Source organism: Pelecanus crispus, chromosome 4 (assembly GCF_030463565.1).
Source record: "Pelecanus crispus isolate bPelCri1 chromosome 4, bPelCri1.pri, whole genome shotgun sequence".
Taxonomy (NCBI): Eukaryota; Metazoa; Chordata; class Aves; order Pelecaniformes; family Pelecanidae; genus Pelecanus; species Pelecanus crispus.
This window is the reverse complement of record NC_134646.1, coordinates 11923508-11943759: the sequence shown is the minus strand read 5'-3', so window position 1 is coordinate 11943759 and position 20252 is coordinate 11923508.

Genomic DNA, 20252 nt, shown 5'->3' with positions numbered 1-20252 from the left:
GGTCTGCTACCTATTGCAAGTTAAGAGAGAACTTACTCCCCAAACCCACCTTCCTCTTGCACAATGTCCTTGCTAAGAGCTCTTCTACCACTTGGGGTGGGGGGGGGGGGGGGGTAGGGGGGGGTGGTGGTGGTGTCCATGTATGTGTTCAAAGTTCTTATTTGTCAGTGGGTTTCATCCCCCCCCCCCCCCGAGGATATCGTGAGAAATCATCATCCATCCTAGGATTTGTACAAATGCAGATCCGCCATTATCACAGCATGAAACTGAGGTAATTCCCAGAACGACTAGCTGCGAACTGGGAGAGGACCATTTCCTTTTGGTAGAGGCAGCCAAGAGGACAGGAAATCTTTGGGCTGTTTTGAGAAATCCACATAAAGTATTTCTCTAGACTCTTTCTAGGCACATGAGCATATAGCAATCATAAAGCAAAACTCAAGAATATATACGTGCCTTAGAAGAAGGCTTGAGCCTGGATTTCATACAATGTAATTTAAAATTCCTTCCTTCTTAAGGGAAACTGATAACATACCATAAACATGCTGGATGAAGAACAGTAGCTAAATTCACCCTCAGTCCAACCCACTAGTCCTGCTTTCATCTGAGACAGAGTTAATTTTCTTCCTAGTAGCTGGTATAGTGCTGTGTTTCGGATTTAGTATGAGAATAATGCTGGTAACACACTGATGTTTTAGGTCTTGCTAAGTAGTGTTTTTACGAGTCGAGGACTTTTTCAGCTTCCCGTGCTCTGCCAGGTGCACAAGAAGCTGGGAGGGGGCACAGCCAGGCCAGCTGACCCAGACTGCCCAAAGGGCTATTCCATACCATATGGCATCATGCTCAGTATAGGAACTGGGGGGAGTTGGCCGGGGACAGTGATCGCTGCTGGGGGACAGGCTGGGAGTCGTTCAGTGGGTGGTGAGCGGTTGTTTTTCCTGTTTTTTTTTTCCTCTCTCTCTCGTTGTTGTCCTTTTCATTACAATTTTTATTACTATTATTATTATTTTATTTCAATTATTAAACTGTTCTTATCTCAACCCACGAGTTTTCTTACTTTTGCCCGATTCTCTCCCCCATCCCGCTGGAGGGGAGGGCAAGCGAGTGGCTGCGTGTGGGGCAACAGTTCCAAATGGATTCACTGATGTTTGAATGAAACGCTGATTCAAAGGGAATCTACCTGGATAGTGTTTCTCTGTCCACCCACTGTTTAGGGACCTTTCAGAGCCAAAATGCCCAGCAGGCATCTGCTTCATTACCTCAAGTCACAAGCTTTGCAGTTCATGGTATCTTCAACTGGCTCCAGCCAGAGGTTCTTAAAGATACAATTTGCCCCAGTTTCACTCCCCTCTAAAGACCACGAAAAGAAATAATTAACATTAACTTGGCAGTTAATTTAAAAACCTTATAGCCAGCTTCTTATCTACAGTAAGTGCAAAAGACGCGCTATTCTCTCAGGTAGCATGCACAGTTTGCAGGGCTGCAAATTCCCCCTCCGAGATCGCTGTTGTAAAAGCACTGTAAGCTTGTTTTGTCCCCCCATTGCTCCACATTCCATAAAGAGGCAACAAAAGCAAGTGCTGATATGCTCTGTCATAGCTGCCTTCTGAGTAATCTGGAAAAAGTGTTTTCTATTTCTCCAGAGGAAACGCCTCAGTGTCTCAAAAACTGTACATTTTGTCTTTCGCTTCCTTCAGAAGCAAATAAAAATCTGAGAGATAAAATGATTTTCAAATGTAACTGTAATAAATACATCAAAATAAATAAATAGCAGATATTTTCCATTTATGCTTTAAAGGAAACAACTTAGGCTCCATGACCTAGTAAAAGCATATAAAAAAATAAAGCCCGCAGCAGCCTATTTAAAAAAAAAAAAGCATTTGGTAGCATCTGAAAAAAGAACAGTTTACTCAGCTCAGTTTCAACCCACAAAAAATACCGTTGCCTTTTTTATTGCTTCTAGAGCATTTTAAGACCCCTATTTACAGTGAAGCCTGTAAGAGCCCATTTCCTTTATACATTTGTTAAGGAAAAGGAGGGGGCTGAAAGCACAATTTTAGGAGCATATGGTTAGGCAATACTGTTGTCAAATATCAGAGAGAAGGAATAGTTTCTCAGAGGCCATAAAACCAGTAGAATGACAGTGAGATTTTACGTGAGCAAGCGGTAAGAGTACGAACGTCCTCCTGATGAGCGACAGTCCGGACACTCTGGGATAGATACCATTCCAATGGGAGGAAAAATGTAAATTAAAAACCTGCCACGTACAAAAAGACAATCTAAAGTGATTATTTAGAAGAAAAGTTTCAGAGTAGTCCTCACAAAGGTGACACTGAAAAGTTTCAGTGTGTAAATGCTTTCCTCTCACTGTTTGAAATGTCGGCGGTTTCCATAGCATGATTATTTGTATAATTGCTTCGTGTACCTAGTACTAATTTACCTTCATACCATATTGACCTTGTATCACTTTAAACTTTGCACAGCTATTAACAGATTATGCCACCACTTTGTAAACCAGTTTTCTGGTAGATTTTTCTCTTCCAAGCAGGCTTTTGTTTTTCAATATTTGCCCCTGAAGGTATTTCTTTCTATTCATCCCTCTGTTCAAATACACTAAGGGCCTGTCAGTCTGGCTTTTGTTTTTACTGCCTAAAAAACAGGTGTAGAAGGATAGTAAATCCAACCCAACAGCAACATTCCTGACCAATTTTCATTCAAAGCAGAACGTATTTTCCAATTGCTGCACATCAGTTTGAAAGCTGCAGAAGTATGTTAAAATCTGAACACTCTGGAGACAAACGTCAGTGCCAGAACTTCTCTCCTAAGGAAAAGTAAACCTGCACTTTTAAAATCTTCTCAAAAGTTTTGACTTCTCACTTCTTATTTCCTCACACTGCTTTTCCTCTCCAGGAAAAAAATCCTTCAGAATTAAATGCATTATTTTGTTACTGTTCTGGCAACATCTTGCATTTATTTTAGGGTGCGGTAAAAAAAAAAAGAAAAAAAAAGAAAAAAAAAAAAAAGAAAAAAAAAAGAATAAGCCAGCAACAGTTCTGGCTTAAACAGCCCTTCTTCTTGCCTCCTTTACTGGTCTTTCTGGTCTTTCCAACTCCCACACTGCTGCACTACCGCAACCATCTGTAGGTCCTAGCAAGCCCATGAAGGTCCACGAAGAAAGCCCTTTTTTGAGCAAAATTTAACCTGGACCAGTTCTTTGCTCCGTATTTTTTTAGTTAGATCCATAAACAGAAGGAACTGAAGATGAAACGTGGGAGTTGAAAACATGGCTAGTGAAGACAGACTCTTTTCCTGTGCCCATCTCCCCACTAAAAGAAATGTTCATTAAAACATAAGATTCTGCATTTTTTTCAACTAATCTAATATATAGAATCGTATTTTTGATTGACAGGACATTTTGGCTTGGGTGCTTCAGGGGATACAAATCAGAAAAGCAGCAAAACAATCTCAGCCCAAGTTGATTTATGGTCAGTATATGCTTTTTGTTGAGTTCACATTGATCAACTTTATCGTTTGCTACTTACTACCATACTACCTCAAAAGGAAGTAAAAGTCAAAGATTATAAAACTGTGGTATTAAGAGACATTTTTAAGATACATTTTTTTTCTGATACGCAAAAGAATGACGAAACATTGAGATGTTTGTGAAAGAACTGTTTCATGTTGCAATAGCAGAATGTTAGAAACAGGATACGATTTGGATAATTTAACAGTTGCCAAATAAGATGATTAAAAATATATTCAGCTGACGACAGTTCTAGTTCAAGTTTCTAAATGTATTTATCCTTGCTTTTAGCTTCTCACATATGACATCTCTTTGGGCCAAGAAGAGGGGATTTCACAGTGAAAATGAGAGTTCGTCCTAAATGGTGTGAAATATGAGATGGAGATATCTTGTAATAGTGGGTAATGCTCACTGTAAAAATATGAGCTGTAAAATTTAATCTTAAATTACTTTATACTGCTAATGTTTAAGCCAATTCATTACAGCTGCACAGTTCTGGCACAGAGCACCTTGTTACACAGAGCCATTAACTCTGCGCTATCTTTGTCATATACCCAGAAGTGATATGGATCAACCAGCCTCAGAAAGGAGATGGGACTAAAAAAAGTGCAGAGCTCTATTTGTTCTCATCAAAGGGAACACTTTTACTAAGTCCTACTTAATCGAATTGGAGAAGAAACTCTGTGACTTGTATCTCTGCAAGGATTATTCACTTTCTCTATCATCTGCAAGAGAAGGAATACACATTTGACTTAAGTAAAAGATGTTGCTAATGCTACAATTACTTTAATACGTGGTACTAGAGATTAAGTGGATCAACTTGTTCAAAAAATACAGCCATTCCTCCGTCAGTGATGGTCTGGTGATCGAGGCATGGGATTGGCAACTATGAGACCTACTCCCTTCTCCTGCCGATGACAAAACCTTTGTAAGAGATGAACTGCTCGAGGAAAAGGGGATCCCAGCCCCACCCCACCATGTCCTACACTCCTACCTTCCTTCTACAGGCCAATAAAGGGAAAAACAGAGGGTGGAATTTCACCCATTTGATGTAAAAATGACATAGGGAAAAAGAAAAACCCCTCTCAATAAGGCTGCATGACAAAAACAGATTTTTTTTTTTCCTTTGTTTACAGTGTAGGAAATGTTGGATCACTGTTTTGAAGGCAAGAGTAACTAAAGACATGGAGGTTAACAGAAAATGAGACAAAGAAGAACCTCAACATTAGTCTACATTACCCAGGACAGCTTGTAATTCACTGTCCAGTATAAGAGATCAGCAACTTTTTTAAACAAACGGAATGTCATGAGGTAAACTATTTAATTTCAGTAGAATGTTTACTAGAACAAGAACACGTTCTGTAAATTAGAAAAGATGAGGATTAATACAGGAAATATCAAATGCCAAATGACCTCACCAAAGAACAGATGATGACAGGTCATTCTGAACAAACAGCTGTACTGGAATGAGATCAATAGCTGAGTTCTCCAAATTTTCTTTCAGGATCAATCTTATTTAATAATTTTACAGCTACCCTTGGCACACAAAAATATTGGGTATTAATTGCATTTCTTCATAATGCAATGTTGAACTGAATCAATAACAGTGAGACGCATGTATATATCATGGAGGGAAAAAGGGATGGCACCGAGGATGGGGCACAGGTATAAAATGAAATTACATATTACAGGCTACTAACAATAATTATTTGCTATTCTCTTTTCTAATGACACAGCAAAATACAAACGTAATAGTGCATCACAGACACGGAACAGTTCAGCTACCCTGTGTAACACTAATTTTTAGATACTCTGTAATGTGGTCATGCAAAAGACAAATGTAATCCAAGGAACTATCACACAAGGTATTTCCAGCAGAAATTGGCAAATGGCAATGCAGTTAAGTCACTGATGAGACCTCAACTTTTAATTTTGTTCCATCTTTACAATAAAAAAAAAAAAAGTTATGTTGGATTTAATGAAGGGAGGGACTACTGGAGTGCTCAAAGGAATATAGAGTGTATCTTAAACCAAGAATCTTTCTGGCCAGGGCTTTTTAATCCAGCAAAATGGCAAAGAGAGAGTACATTGACTTACAAATATCCCAAGAGAAAAACACTAGAAGGAAGGAGCATTTATTTGTACTAAAGGAAAGTAACAGGGTCTAAACAGATGAGTACAACTTGACTGTGATCAATTTTGTTACGGAAATTAGAAGACAGTTTTCAGTTTTTAGGAATGGAAGCAATGATGGTTAAGTGGCTGTACCTCCCAAACTCCCAGTTCTGTGTGCGATGAGCGGGGAGATCTGACTGACATCTTTTCTCCTTCCATAGAAAGAGAATGTGGAAATACTTGCACAGGTTTTTTGTTTTGTTTTGTTTTTTTAAATAAAAGGACATGGTAAAAATCCTAAAAAACTTCAATGCCACAAAGCAGCTGATCAAATCTCCACACCAGGGCTATTATTCACAGTGGTGTAAATAGTGTAACAAGGTAATAGCAGTAATACTGTCCAGTTTAAGTGTCAATAAGTCTTCTCAGTCAGGACGTGGTGGTGACTTATCACACAGAAAAATGAGGATCAACTCTGGCACTTTCTTCTAACACCTCCAAAACTTCATTTCAATAATAAATTATTTTAGCTGCAGCATGTCCTGATGTTACTATCTGTGATTACTTCCTGCTTCTATAAAACAAAACCCCTCCTTTTGTGATGAATAAATTTCAGATCTCTTAAAAGTTCTTTTCTTACTTCCGTTTCTCCCCTCCTCATGCTACATATGAGCAGTAAAAATACTTTGAAGAGTGGGCTCCCTGTTATCATTTAATTCACACCAAATATAGTCACACAAAGCCAGAAAGGCTGCATTTTGCACCGCTCTCAGTAAACGACGATGGAAGAATAAATGGAGCCCATCCATTTACACTAGTTTCAGTTCATGATTTCAGAGTGAGATAGATCAGAATGTCAGAAATACAGATGAGCATTCTGCTCCCCGGTTTTGACTTTAACTTAGAAGCTCTGAAGAACTGGTTTTGATTCATGGATCAGCTCTCTAGCAAAAAACTCGCTATGGCTCAAACGAATAGAGAAGTAACTGGCTTTAATTTATAGCACGAATGAAATGTGTTAGTAATTGTTAGCAGAGTGGGTAAATACAAATAGGGAAGGAATACACACCAGAAAATGCATTTTAGTATCGTACAATGTTTAGCAGATTATTACAGTTGTTCCAAGGAGACGTTAGCTCTTCATCTTTAGATCCTTCTAAGGAATCACAGATTGTCTACGGGTTTCCTATGGCCATGCCTATTGTCTAATAATGACCAGCCCACTGAAATGTTAAAAACCCCAGTCTGAATCTTTCAATAGCCTTTGTAACTCATCCCAATGAGCTACAGTATCCTTGATCCTGTGCTTATTATCTGCCCTTTCGTTATAGTATTACTAGGCATTGAAGCTTTTTTTAAATGAACTGAAGAATTCAGTCTGCAGGAGCATGTACTATGGTTCATAATTGAGATGCTCTCCCATACTTTGTATTTTGATCATGCTTAGCTACACAAGGGCAATAGTCAAGTTAGCTTAATAATAGCCAGAAGAAATGCCTCTAATCCAATTGGTCACAGGGCACATATCACCAAAACCAATTTCTTTATAATTAAAAGGTGCTCGCGGGCACAGTGAAAGCTTGGAAGTTGCCCAGGGATTTTGGGGGAAGTGTGGGGATTTTTTTCCCATAGACAGCAACCACACTGAAGCAATTTCTGAAACACACTGATAAGCTTTGCCTTTGAATTTACATTAAAGAGCTCAATAGTTGCTACCTGTGAGAACAGCTCATGCTTCTAAACTGACTTGTGTCCTGTAGAGATTAAGGACACAAGGCCTCCAGGAGATTAGCACGTCACTTGGTTTAAGTGACATCCAATCCATTTTATTGACATGGCCTCTATCCTGCAAAACAAGCACTTTTTAAGTGAAACATAATGAAAATTTTGTGTGGCTTTATGGGCCAGTGTATAATGGCTTTTCATAGGCGATTGCTAGCCGCTATTGGCAGGTCTGTAAACAAAACCAACAGCACTTGCTATAGATGCCTTGTCAGTGCATGTCACTGCATACTAATAGAGTGGAGCATGCCCAAAGGAACCTTACACTGTTTTTTAATTTTATTAGAGCATTGCCACGGACTAAGGACTTTAAACCTCATTCATTGCATCAGGCAAATTATTACACTGTATTGTTAAAATTTTTGTTTCAGAGCGGTACCAAATCACAAGGCCACACAGGTCTTCAATTTCATTTGCTAATTTTTATTTCCAGCAACATGAACTTGAGTCTGTACTGCAAGAAAGAAAATTGGTGTGTAAGTGAAGAGTTCTCCCACCTTCTTTTTTAATGCCATTCTAGTCACGGGGTGCAGTTTGGATGCGCCACTTGCTGCCGAGTAGCTGCATAGCGGGAATGAGAATAATTATTGAATCGAAACTGTGCACCAGCTTGGGAGATCTGACGTTTCGAAAGCCTGCCTGCCAGCTACCTGGACTCCATTATTCCAGGGAAATAAGCTTTTTACTAACACTTTGGAAAATAAATTTTCCATTCTTTTCTCTTCCTTTTGATCTGTAGCATAAAGACACCGCATGTACTGAGCTCGATACAATGCATGAAACCACGCTACGCTGATGAGAAAAGAAAACAGCATTAAAGCACACACATACACACACAGACATATTATCATTAGGGAGTTCTACAGCAAAACCGCAAACTACAGCTAACTAAAATGCAGTGACATATGTTAATCCAACATGAAAGGAAGAAAGGAATGCAATACATTTTTATGCTAAATCATTTTAGCAGAATTATGGAATTATTAAATATGAAGATGGAAACTGAGTGTAGATGGCCCCCTTCAAAATGTTTGTCTTAAATCCGGTTCTTCTTGTTCTTAAGCAAAATGGAACCCTTCATTTTGGCTCCCTAACTCATGACCAAGTATTCAAATTAGGGGATATCCAAGTAGATTCCTCCTGGTTCTGGAAATAACCTGCGAGCTACAGTGTACCAGGCAGGGCCTTACACAACCACCGCATGTACGGTATCAATGTCACAGCCTAGGCTAGCAGCATCTGCATGAGAGCAGGTGTTCAGGAAGAGCATGTGTTGAATTCACATCTGGACAAAATAAGAATTAATCCAACTCCTACCTTAGAAGGAAGAGAAACTTAGTAAGAGATTAAATTGGTTTAACTAATATCTATTCCATTGCAAAGCTCCTCTGATTTCCTGTATTACTGCATTTTGCAGTAATATTGGAAGGATGCAGAGTACTTCCACCTTGATCAAAAAGAACATATTTTTACAAATTTTCTGGAAGACTCCCACTCTGGTTTTACTAACAAAAATCTCTGTAAGTAACCAAGAATGAGAAAAACTCATGGTTGGCCTTTCTCCTGATTTTGTGAAACAACAATTTCAATGCAGCATCAAACCTGAGAAGGCCTCTTCACAAGTACTGTGTGAAAAATAAGGCAACATAACTTGAGGCTGATGTTTCTAGCATTTGCTTTGGTTTTCCTTAATCTTTCTTGAAACTGCAACTCCTATGACTATGTAAGACATTGCCAATACTTCCAGAATGGATCTTAAAAAAACAAAATATGCTGCAGAAAGCTGAGTCTGTAACTGACCTGCAGACACCACTCTTCCAAGGCTGTATTGCTTCCAAATTTCTAATGATCTCCAGAGATTCTGAACACAGCTGACTGTCGTGGTTTAGCCCCAGCCAGCAACTCAGCACCACGCAGCCGCTCGCTCACTCCCCCTACCCCAATGGGATTGGGGGGAGAATCAGAGGAGTAAGAGTGAGAAAAACTCCTGGGTTGAGATAAGAACAGTTTAATAACTGAAATAAAGTAAAACAGTAATGGTAACAATAACAATATAATAATAATGATGATGATAATAATAATAATATACAAAGCAAGTGGTGCACAATGCAATTGCTCACCACCTGCCGACCGATACCCAGACAGTCCCTGAGCAGTGGTTCTCCACCCCCTGGGCCCCCAGTTTCTATACTGAGCATGACGCCACATGGTATGGAATAGCCCTTTGGGCAGTTTGGATCAACTCTTCTGGCTGTGCACCCTCCCAGTTTCTTGTGTACCTGGCAGAGCATGGGAAGCTGAAAAGTCCTTGACTAGTGTAAGCATTACTTAGCAACAACTAAAACACCAGTGTGTTATCAACATTCTTCTCCTACTAAATCCAAAACACAGCACTATGCCTGCTACTAGGAAGAAAATTAACTCTATCCCAGCCAAAACCAGGACACTGACCAAAATATTTACCATGAATGTAAAGTTCTGAGAGTCCTTGTATGGCTTGCTGAGGTTTTTTTGACAAATTGCCCATTTTGGAGACATTGAAATAGAAATTCAGTAAAATTTCTACATAACATAGATTGAAAAATACTTCCAAGAGTTTTTCTAAACAAAAAAGGAACTTACAATTCATGCTGCATGGTTGGAAAAAGGAGGAAGCAGAGAAGGAGCATGAGGAAACTACTCATTCTAAGTCAATCCAAAAGTCTAAAAGTGGCCACCGAATACAGATTATCTTGACTTTTTGTATTAATATTCTTTTTTTTCTTGGTTTCTGAGGAAGAATTATCCAACTCCTTTTCATTTTAAAAATTATACAGGAAATAACTAGTTCAAAGTTTGACAAGCTCGCATAATGCACTGCGTTAAGATAATACCTTACTTAATTGGGGATTTTAATATCCAGATCATAGAATTCATTCTGGTTTTGGGGGTGACTCTGCCAGGCTTCTTGAAGACTGATTAATGACAACCCCAGCTTTCTTAAAAGGTGTGAAAGGTATGATTAGCTTTGCATACATGGGTTAGCCAGAGCCTGTTGTACCTCTTAGCTGCTTGGTATTCTCATGCTGCAGATAAAGGCAAAATGTCTTTCCACGGTTGGGCCAACTGGCTGTCACTGCATTTGTAGCAGTTGCATTCATGTTTGCTTCATTGCTTCTCTTCTTATTTGAAAGAGTAGAAGATATCTCTTTAGGGACTGAACAACAAAATTCTTGCTTTATAGAGAGGTCAGAGATAAAAACTTAAGTAAATATGAACTGACAGGAAAATATGTTCTTTTTCTTATCTCATTCCTTTTCTATTTAATTTCCTTACCACACTGCATGCTTTGTGGTATTTATTATTCTTTGTCATAGTTATTAAATAACAAAATTCTTGTCTTTCTTGGTCAGCTAGTATGAACGTTTTATCTATACAACCATTGTCGCAGCATTTGTCCCATATAAAAATATCTATAACCTGAGCACTAGTGCCTCTGACTTAGAAGGAACTCATGTTTGAATAGCACATCAGAGCATCCTTCTCATGCATTACTCAAAAGATAGCATCACAGAATCATTTACAGGCTGCAGATTTAAAAAAAAGTAATCAGTTTTAACGTCAGGACACAATATGTTTAAGGCAGTAACACTTTGAAGCACAGAGCTGACAGAATCCTGCATGCTTTTGGAAGATTGTGCATTCAAAGGAAAACATCCCTGACGATGTCTGACATTTTCCAAAGGAGAGAAGGATTAAGGAAAGAAAGAAAGGAAAAGAAGGAAGGAGGGAATGAAGAAAGGGAGGAAGAGAGAGAAGGAGGGAGGGAGGATGTGAGAAGAATTAGAAAACCGGAGTGGGAGTGTCTCCCCAGGACAATACTGGGAAGATTCATGACGAAGCATTGCAAGACAAAGTGGCAAATACTTATTTCGGTTTTGTCTCCTCCAGATCCAGCACTTCCCAGTATCAGACACTTTCCTTAAAAGGCTAACTTAATCTTGTGCGTGTTTACAGGCTCATGACAGCAGTTTTTCTGAGGGGCACCTGAATAATTTTATACAATTTCAGAAAGAACGCATAGGATACCTGCCTGTCGTGGTTTAACCCCAGCCAGCAACTCAGCACCACGCAGCCGCTTGCTCACTCCCCCTACCCCAATGGGATGGGGGAGAGAATCAGAGGAGTAAGAGTGAGAAACACTCCTGGGTTGAGAGAAGAATAGTTGAATAATTGAAATAAAGTAAGAGTGAGAAACACTCCTGGGTTGAGATAAGAACAGTTTAATAATTGAAATAAAGGAAAACAGTAATGATAATAATAACAATATAATAATAATAGTAATGATATACAAAGCAAGTGATGCACAATGCAATTGCTCACCACCCGCCGACCGATACCCAGACAGTCCCTGAGCAGCGATCGCTGCTCCCCGGCCAACCCCCCCAGTTTCCATACTGAGCATGACGTCACATGGTATGGAATAGCCCTTTGGGCAGTTTGGATCAACTCTTCTGGCTGTGCCCCCTCCCAGTTTCTTGTGCACCTGGCAGAGCATGGGAAGCTGAAAAGTCCTTGACTAGCATAAGCAGCACTTAGCAACAACTAAAGCATCAGTGTGTTATCAACATTCTTCTCCTACTAAATCCAAAACACAGCACTATGCCTGCTGCTAGGAAGAAAATTAACTCTATCCCAGCCGAAACCAGGACACTGCCTTATCTCCAGAATCTGGCAAACTTGCCTAGTGAACTTGAGTATTACTGCTCAAGATCACTAGGCTTCTCTGATGACCAATTAAATAAGAGTAACAGGTAGTGAGCATTCACTTTTGAGTTTTGCCTTCTTTCCCTGCCCTGCTTTTATTCTGTCACAGCGATACACACAAGCACACCTGTGCGTGCGTGCACACACACGTATATATTTGTCTAATGGGAAAGTAGATATAATTGTACTTGCTGTCTGAATGGACTAAAGCCATGCTCTCCTGCATCATACTGACTATGCTTTTTAAAAATACATAAACTCTAAGTATATTATCCTTAGATAAATCAAAACGCTAACAGAGAACAGCTGTAAGTTACAGAAGGGTAAGTATTAAAATGTATATTTAATTCAAATATTGATACTTAATGTTTGTAAAATATCCTCAAAATTATAAAGCCCTTTACAAAACATTTCATATCTGCTGAAGATTTATATGCAGAGTTAAAAAAATAATTACAATAAACCTATGTCTGCCCTTGCTGTATCCCATTCTGACATGACTGATATCTTTTTTCTCATTGCACTTCCTAGAGTGTACAGACTGTGCTGGTCAAGAGGAAATACAGATAATAATACACTTTGCAAATCACAGAAATAAATAAGCATGAAATGCAATGAAGTAAGAATCATTCATAACTGAGAAAGAACAGAAGTTTTGTTCTGGTGACATCACATGAATATTGCAAGTTCAACTTTAAAATGTCTCACAAGTTCAATCCAGAACTGACATATTATCTACTAAACATTATAGAAATGTACTTAATAGAATTGTGAATACCGTATTTTCAAGAGGGTGTGTAATATGTTTCTTCATAAAAAATGTGTTCATCCTGTTGTGAAATTGCAAGGAAGGATGGGGGATACTTATTTAAATCACACAGTGACATTCTGTTTTTTTGTGGTAGGTATGTCGACCTTTGTAGTATTTTCCATGTATTTTCGGGATTAGTTTCCAAGGATTCCTGATAGCCTGGGACAAGTGTAACAATTCTGCCTTGCGAGCGCTTGTACTGACTGAAATAAAAATACATGCACACGTACACAAACACAAGCAAATAAATAACAAAATAAATTACAAACCCTAGCTTTTTACTGGCTCCCAAATAAAGAGATTTTGTAGAAGAAATATTGCCTTAATCTTTCCATTTACCACAGTTATTCCAAATACATACACTGCCTCTATAAATAAGAAGCTTAAGAGCAATGAATATTATAAAGCAATAATAAAATTTGAAAGCTAATGCTGGGGAAATTTACATGACAATTTGAAATCTGTCTCCATAGTTATTATGTCATCTTGTAATATTCCAAAAGCAGGATTTGAGTAAAATTTTGTTGAACCCTTCGTGTTAAGACTGAAGCAATAATGGCCATGGAAGGCTTGGAAAATCTCAGCTTTGCCAAGCATTAATAGAGGGGCAGAAACCTGCCTATGTTACGTTACGTTCTTTTCCACCGTAATTATTAGCAGCTTTGTTCCTGTAGTCCATCTCTCCCTCTTTCAAAGACCAAATACGCACTTTGCATTATATTGGAATTACAGAGTGGCAGCCGTTATTTATGAAACTATTACCCAGATGCATTTGGCAACTATCTATTTATTTAATCAATACCATAAATGTAAATGTTGCTCTGAAATAACCTCTTTAGGAACAAAGGAGAGCTCTTTTACAAGACCGCATTACAAGACCACATCAGCAAAAAATCATAGCTATCTAGTGTAACCTACATTGTAAATGACTCTTCTTCTAAATCATTGCCAGGTGAACCTCAGAAGAGCTTACAAATTAATTGCAGAGCATTTTGATTCTCTTCGTCCCCAACCAATCCTAAAATAGCAAATCATTCTTCCATGTGACAACAATGAAACTGTTCTATTAAGGGTTCAATTTCTACATACCAAAATCCTCCCTGACTTCATGCAAGGAATACAGAACATGGCTGATGGTGTTGAAGAGTGTGATATAATACATTTGGGAACTGACATCTCTGAGAGCCAGTTTCACCTTTTTGGAAATACAGGTCTGCGGAAGCCACTGCACTAGGTCACTACCACTCAGGGGCAGCTTTTCCACATGTCTGGACTGGGACAGCTGGAAAGAAGGTGATGAGGTGGAGGGAAGGATGAGAAAAGCCATGCAAAGACAAAAGTTAGTGATGAATAAACAGGACTTAGGTTTTGTTTTCAAAATCAATTCTTCCAGCTATGATCCACAAGCAAACTTAATTCAACACCTTAACGATGTGAACAACAGGAATTCATCCCAGGAGTAAAACAGGGCTGACTAATAGATATGCCTCCAGTTATCTACCATACCTTGAAAATTACTCTGCTTGGTCTGAAACTGCCTTTTGAAATCGTTGTGCTCACGCTTCAAAGTTAAGAAAGGTTCTTATCTTCATCAAACTCATGCTTGGGAACTGCCTAGCTATTTCTTTAAAAATCCATTATAGAAAAAAAAAGGAAAAAAAGGATTAGCTAGTAAATTAGGCTAGCACAGGCACAGTTATTCAGAACTATTGAGATTTTTCCTCTGTATTAAATTGTTGTTCTTCAATAGAGTGAACAGAGCAGGTTACAAGCAAGAGAAACAGGAGCAATGCTTTTTCTTGAGGTCTCTTTTTCACCAATTACATACCAACAGCTTAGTAATATCTGCAGTTTAATGGCAAACACCCTCATCCAACACAAAGTTACATATCAGATTTCTTACCAAAAACTAAATCTACATATCCAGTAACCACAATTCCTTAAAAAGTGAGCAAGAAGGAAACAAATAAGCTATTTGGCATGGAACTGAAAACACTGCGAACAGCTTTATGACAAGCTGTCATGGTTTAACCCCAGCCAGCAACTCAGCACCACGCAGCCGGTCGCTCACTCCCCCTGCCCCGATGGGATGGGGGAGAGAATCGGAGGAGTAAGAGTGAGAAACACTCCTGGGTTGAGAGAAGAACAGTTTAATAATTGAAATAAAGTAAAATAGTAATGATAATAATAACAATATAATAATGATAATAATATACAAAGCTAGTGATGCACAATGCAATTGCTCACCACCCGCCAACCGACTCCCAGCCCATCCCCGAGCAGCAATTGCTCCCCCCAGTCAACCCCCCCCCCCCCGTTTCTAAACTGAGCATGACGCCATATGGTATGGAATAGCCCTTTGGGCAGTTTGGGTCAGCTGTCCTGGCTGCGCACCCTCCCAGTTTCTTGTGCCCCTGGCAGAGCATGGGAAGCTGAAAAGTCCTTGACTGGCATAAGCAGTACTCAGCAACAACTAAAACATCAGTGTGTTATCAACATTCTTCTCCTACTAAGTCCAAACCACAGCACTATGCCCGCTACTAGGAAAAAAATTCACTCTATCCCAGCTGAAACCAGGACACAAGCATAGTGAACCAAAAGCTAGTAACTGGTCTGTATAATTTTTTTGTTTGTTTTTGCATGTCAGTCTTTATATAAGGCTCAAAATAGTTTGGGTCTCCTTTCTGAGCAAGCTGCTCCCCAAGGGCCAGGAGTTCCAGAAGCAAGAATATTCTTGCAATACATGCAGCGTAGCAAAAATAGTGGGAATCTAATATGCAGCTTAATACAGCCACACAGCTACTCTGACCAGCCCAGAAGTCTGTTGTCATGGGGTAAAACCAAGACAATCTAGCATCGCAGCAGCAGACAGTACAGGGAGTATGGTAGGTGTGTTGCCACAAGACAAATTATTTGAGTAAGAGAACTCTTACACTTCAGTTAGCCTTAGCTGAGGAATTCAGCAAGAGAAAAATTATCTTAGCCCTACACCTATGCTAAGGCAATAGCTAGACAAAACTGCTAAGAAGGACAGTGAGCGAGAAAGCTAAAAAGGCAACTTTTTCTTCTACTCCCTTCAGAAAAAAAAGGTCTGCACAAATTATTGATTTCTAGTGAGTTCTTCAGAACTTTCTCATGCGATTTGTCAAGAAATAAAAAGATGAGAATTTAGTTTCATTGGGATTTCCAGACAATATTCCGCAAGATTCAAAAGAGCATTTGGACCCATCTGAACTCAGTTCAACATCCAAGTGATATGTGAGAACTTGTCACTAATGGGTTGAGAAAATGGATGTATTAGAAAAGAAAGGAAAACAGAGAGAAAGGAGATGAAATAGGAGAAGAAAGTACTGATTTAGATATTCTAAAGTAACTCGAATGATCTGTAGCGACAAGTTTCTGATAACTTAAACTGGAGTGAATTAAATAAGCTACCTCACTTTTACTTCTTGGCGTCAGTCAACTTAGACTACTCCCTAAACTGTAAGAAAATGATCCATGATGGAGATTCCTGTTGCAAATTATAAGAGACATGAACCCTACAAAGAATTAAGCCCCAGGAATTTCATATACATCTATACTGATTCTACAGTATGCTTAAAAGTAATAATTTTATATAATTTTTAGTATTCGTTTATTGCACTCTGTGACTATATTAAAAAACATAAAGTTACCAGTTTCTAGTAAATTCTTTAGAACATTCTCATAAGGCTTATTAGAAAAACATAGAGTAACAGCCAAAGTTATTCATAAAACTTCAAGTTGATTTTTACTGTAGAATTTTATAAGGGAAGTCTATTTTTTACTGGAATTCTGCCCAACTCAAACTCATAAAATATTAGACTCTTAAAATAAAGCAGATGAGAATCCAATGCCTTTTATGCTACCAAATACTGTGAAGAGAGAATGAGTTCAGGGCCTCGTGCTGCGAGAGAACATATTACTTCGATTACTGCTATCATGACTTGGTGTATCTACAATCAAATTGTCTGAGCACTTTTTAAGGCAGATGCAAAGCAAGGAGAGGTAGCAGAAAATAACTGGAAGCTGAGAAGGAAAAGCCAAGATGTAATGATGGCTCACAAAACCAGCTTCACTTTCTGACTACAGGTGAGATCTGCCAAGTTAGGTCATTTGTTCAGAGACAGTTCTAAGTTGCAGGAGGTAATTGCACATGCTACAAAGGTGGATGTTGGGAAGTTGTGAGGGAAATAATAATGAGATTCGGCATGGGAAAAATGGTGGAAAGATTAAAACTTGAGTTCAGATCCTACTTGTTTTTACTTCCGTAAGATTACATTGTGTCAAAATTTAAAGGTAAACAGGAAATCAAAGACAATATTCAGAGCATTCATCAAAAGCCATGTCTCTTACAGGTAATTAGGGGGATGCCAGTGAACCCAACAAGCTCCTGACAGTTCTCCGCCTTCCCCTGCACTGCTATTTGCTCTTATGCAGGAGGAGAGAGACAGAGAATTTACTTTGTCCCTAAAAGAACCACTCATGCCAGTAAATTCGGCTCATGTGAAGTAGCACAGGCTCTGCCAGTTTTGATGTTTTCTGTGGAAGCTGCCATGTGATTAAAAACTAATCTCATTAGGTACACTTTTGATTTGGAGTTTTAGGAAAAAGGAAAATAAAAATGAAGTAATACAGATATTGCAACCTCGTGTATATATATATTTTTAGTTGCCAAACTTCAATTCCTGAAACTATTTTGTGATCATTTTAATGGTCTACAATATTTGCAGTGAGAAATGCAAAACTGAGACCTGCTCCTCAGGTATTTCTAAAATCTCAATCTCAAAAATTCCCTCTCTTTTTGATGAAGCAATAAACATGCAGCAGACTACTCTCAGCATATGGAAGTGCAGTCAGGACAGAAATGGCTTTTTGTCACATTCCTCTTATTATTCCTCATCCTTTTGATGCGGTCCAAGTCTCCAGTCCAAGATCTCAAGAGAATAACAGTTTTCATTTATGCTTCTGATATTTGCTTCTGCTAAATCTTACTTAGCATGAAGGTTAGTCTTACTTAACATGAAGGTACAAGAAAAGAAAAAGACTGTGTTGGATTATATCACCTGGAACTTCATTTATGCAAGAGGAATCCTCGGCTGAACCTTCAGGGCAATTTTCTTCCTGATTCATGAACATTTCAGAATGACCAGAAAAGAGGATTTTGTGTGAGAACTGTCACAAAACCAGCAACTAAGGTGACAAACAAGTACACGAATGTATGACATGTCAGGAGTTTTATTTTTTTCATTATAGATGCTGGGAAAGCGTAAGTGAAGTTCAGTGAATAAAGGAAATTCAGTCTCTAATTTGACTATGAAATTGAATGCTAACATATTTACAGGCTCATTATACAAACGGGCAGTTTATAAGCTTCCCTTTCATTTCTGATTTTGATAAACAAAGGTCTTAGCCAAGTCCAGGTAGAAAAAGAAGAAAACAAATGCATCAGGAGAACTTGGTTGAGATCCTTAATGACTTTTTTCCCTGCAGCATGCATGGCGAAATTTCATAGTAGAGGTGCAATTGCTAAATGAGGTATTCGTAAGTTTAAACCTGTGCATTAGAAATAAATGAGAACAGCTATTAATCTGGGAAGTCTTTCTGCGAAGTCAAACTTGTGCCATTCCACACGCAGAAAATAACAGGCATTAGGCACTATGCAATCGCATAGGGTAACGGGGGAGCAGAAAATTAAAACCCTGAATCACAGCGAGTTGGGGAGCACAGGACAACAGCTTCAGTATTTCCAGACAGTCTGGGCTCAGCCAGGCTTATTGGACTGAGCGCAGAGTTGGTCTGTTGGATCTGGCTGCTCTGGACCCAATGAGCTCTTGCAGCTGGTTCCCGGTAAACTGTGCCCTAAGAGGGTTTATTAGCTATGGGGAAATGCAGCCCAAATCCATAAAACCATTTTGGGCCAGGGATAGTTAGCTTGTTCAGAGCCCAACGAGTTGAAGCATGGACAGGGGAGTCCTCCAGGCAGCTCTCTGTCAGGATCATCTCCTCCCTAACATGGCACATTAGCCCACACCTCCAGCCATTACAGGCTCAGGCTGCTGAAAAGCCGCCTGTCCATGCTTGTTTAGGTAAGAGATCAGCTCAGGTATGACATGATCTGGACAAGAGTTAGATACACTGTGCTTCACTTCAATTAGGCCTCCTACAGCCACTATCTGAAGGCAGGTTATCGTATTGTTGGAAACAATATGGCCTATACATATAGTCTTCAGTAATAATTTTAGTGGCTCTAAGGGTTGTGAGGTTTTCCTGCCTCCCTGACATGATTAATTCACAGCTTGGATGACTGAGAGTTTACTCTATCTGTCTTTCTAGTGTTTCCCAAAGCCTTTGTATTTCTTACCACATGGGATCTCCATAGCTAGGGAATGGAGACAGGGGGTCGTTAGGAATAATCTCGGCCATGACGCACAGGCTCCTAGTTCTAACCCTACTGATGCACCCATCCCATCACCCTCTCGACTTCTCCACTCTCCAAACATTTAAATATGAAATTTGTGAACAGAGCAGAAGCCCCTCCTAGCAATAAGAAATGCCTCAAGTGCATCACTGAACAGAATCTCTTCCTCCAAAGCTGTATATAGCTATACACACGCTGCTAATAAATGACAGATAGAAATACAGAATATGATAGTCTGACAACTTGAAAAATGGGTATTTCTACAAGTTTTAAAATATCACAGGAAGCTTAATTCAACCACTTAATTTCCTAATGTAAACTTATGCAAAGTTCCTTAAATTATTTGATGCATATGTTACGAAACATGTGCATCATTAAAATGTAGAACATATAGATGAATACATGAAACAGAGCATGTATCATATTTGTTTAAAGATCTTTCACTCTCTCCAAGAAGATGTTGTGCTGAGACTTTTAAAGGCCTAAAGCTTTACATTCACTTTGTGGGAATATTGCGAATTTTTAGCAAATTCTAACCTCTCACATTTACAATCTGACTGAAAGATTCTCAGATTACAGAGGAGTATTAAAATGCTCGAGTCTTGTATATTTATTTCGTGATGGCAGTGATTTTTGTATATGTGTGTGTATATTTATATGTGGATTTGATTATTTAGTAAGTGTGGTATACAGTAAGAACCATGAATTTAAAAAATTTCTTATTAGACCTGTGTTATGCTTTTCTGCTGGTCATGCCTTATCTTCGAGTGCACAGAACGGTGTTAGCCGAATTGAAGCCCCATTGAGTGAAACAATTGGATTCATCCAAGAAGAGAAGA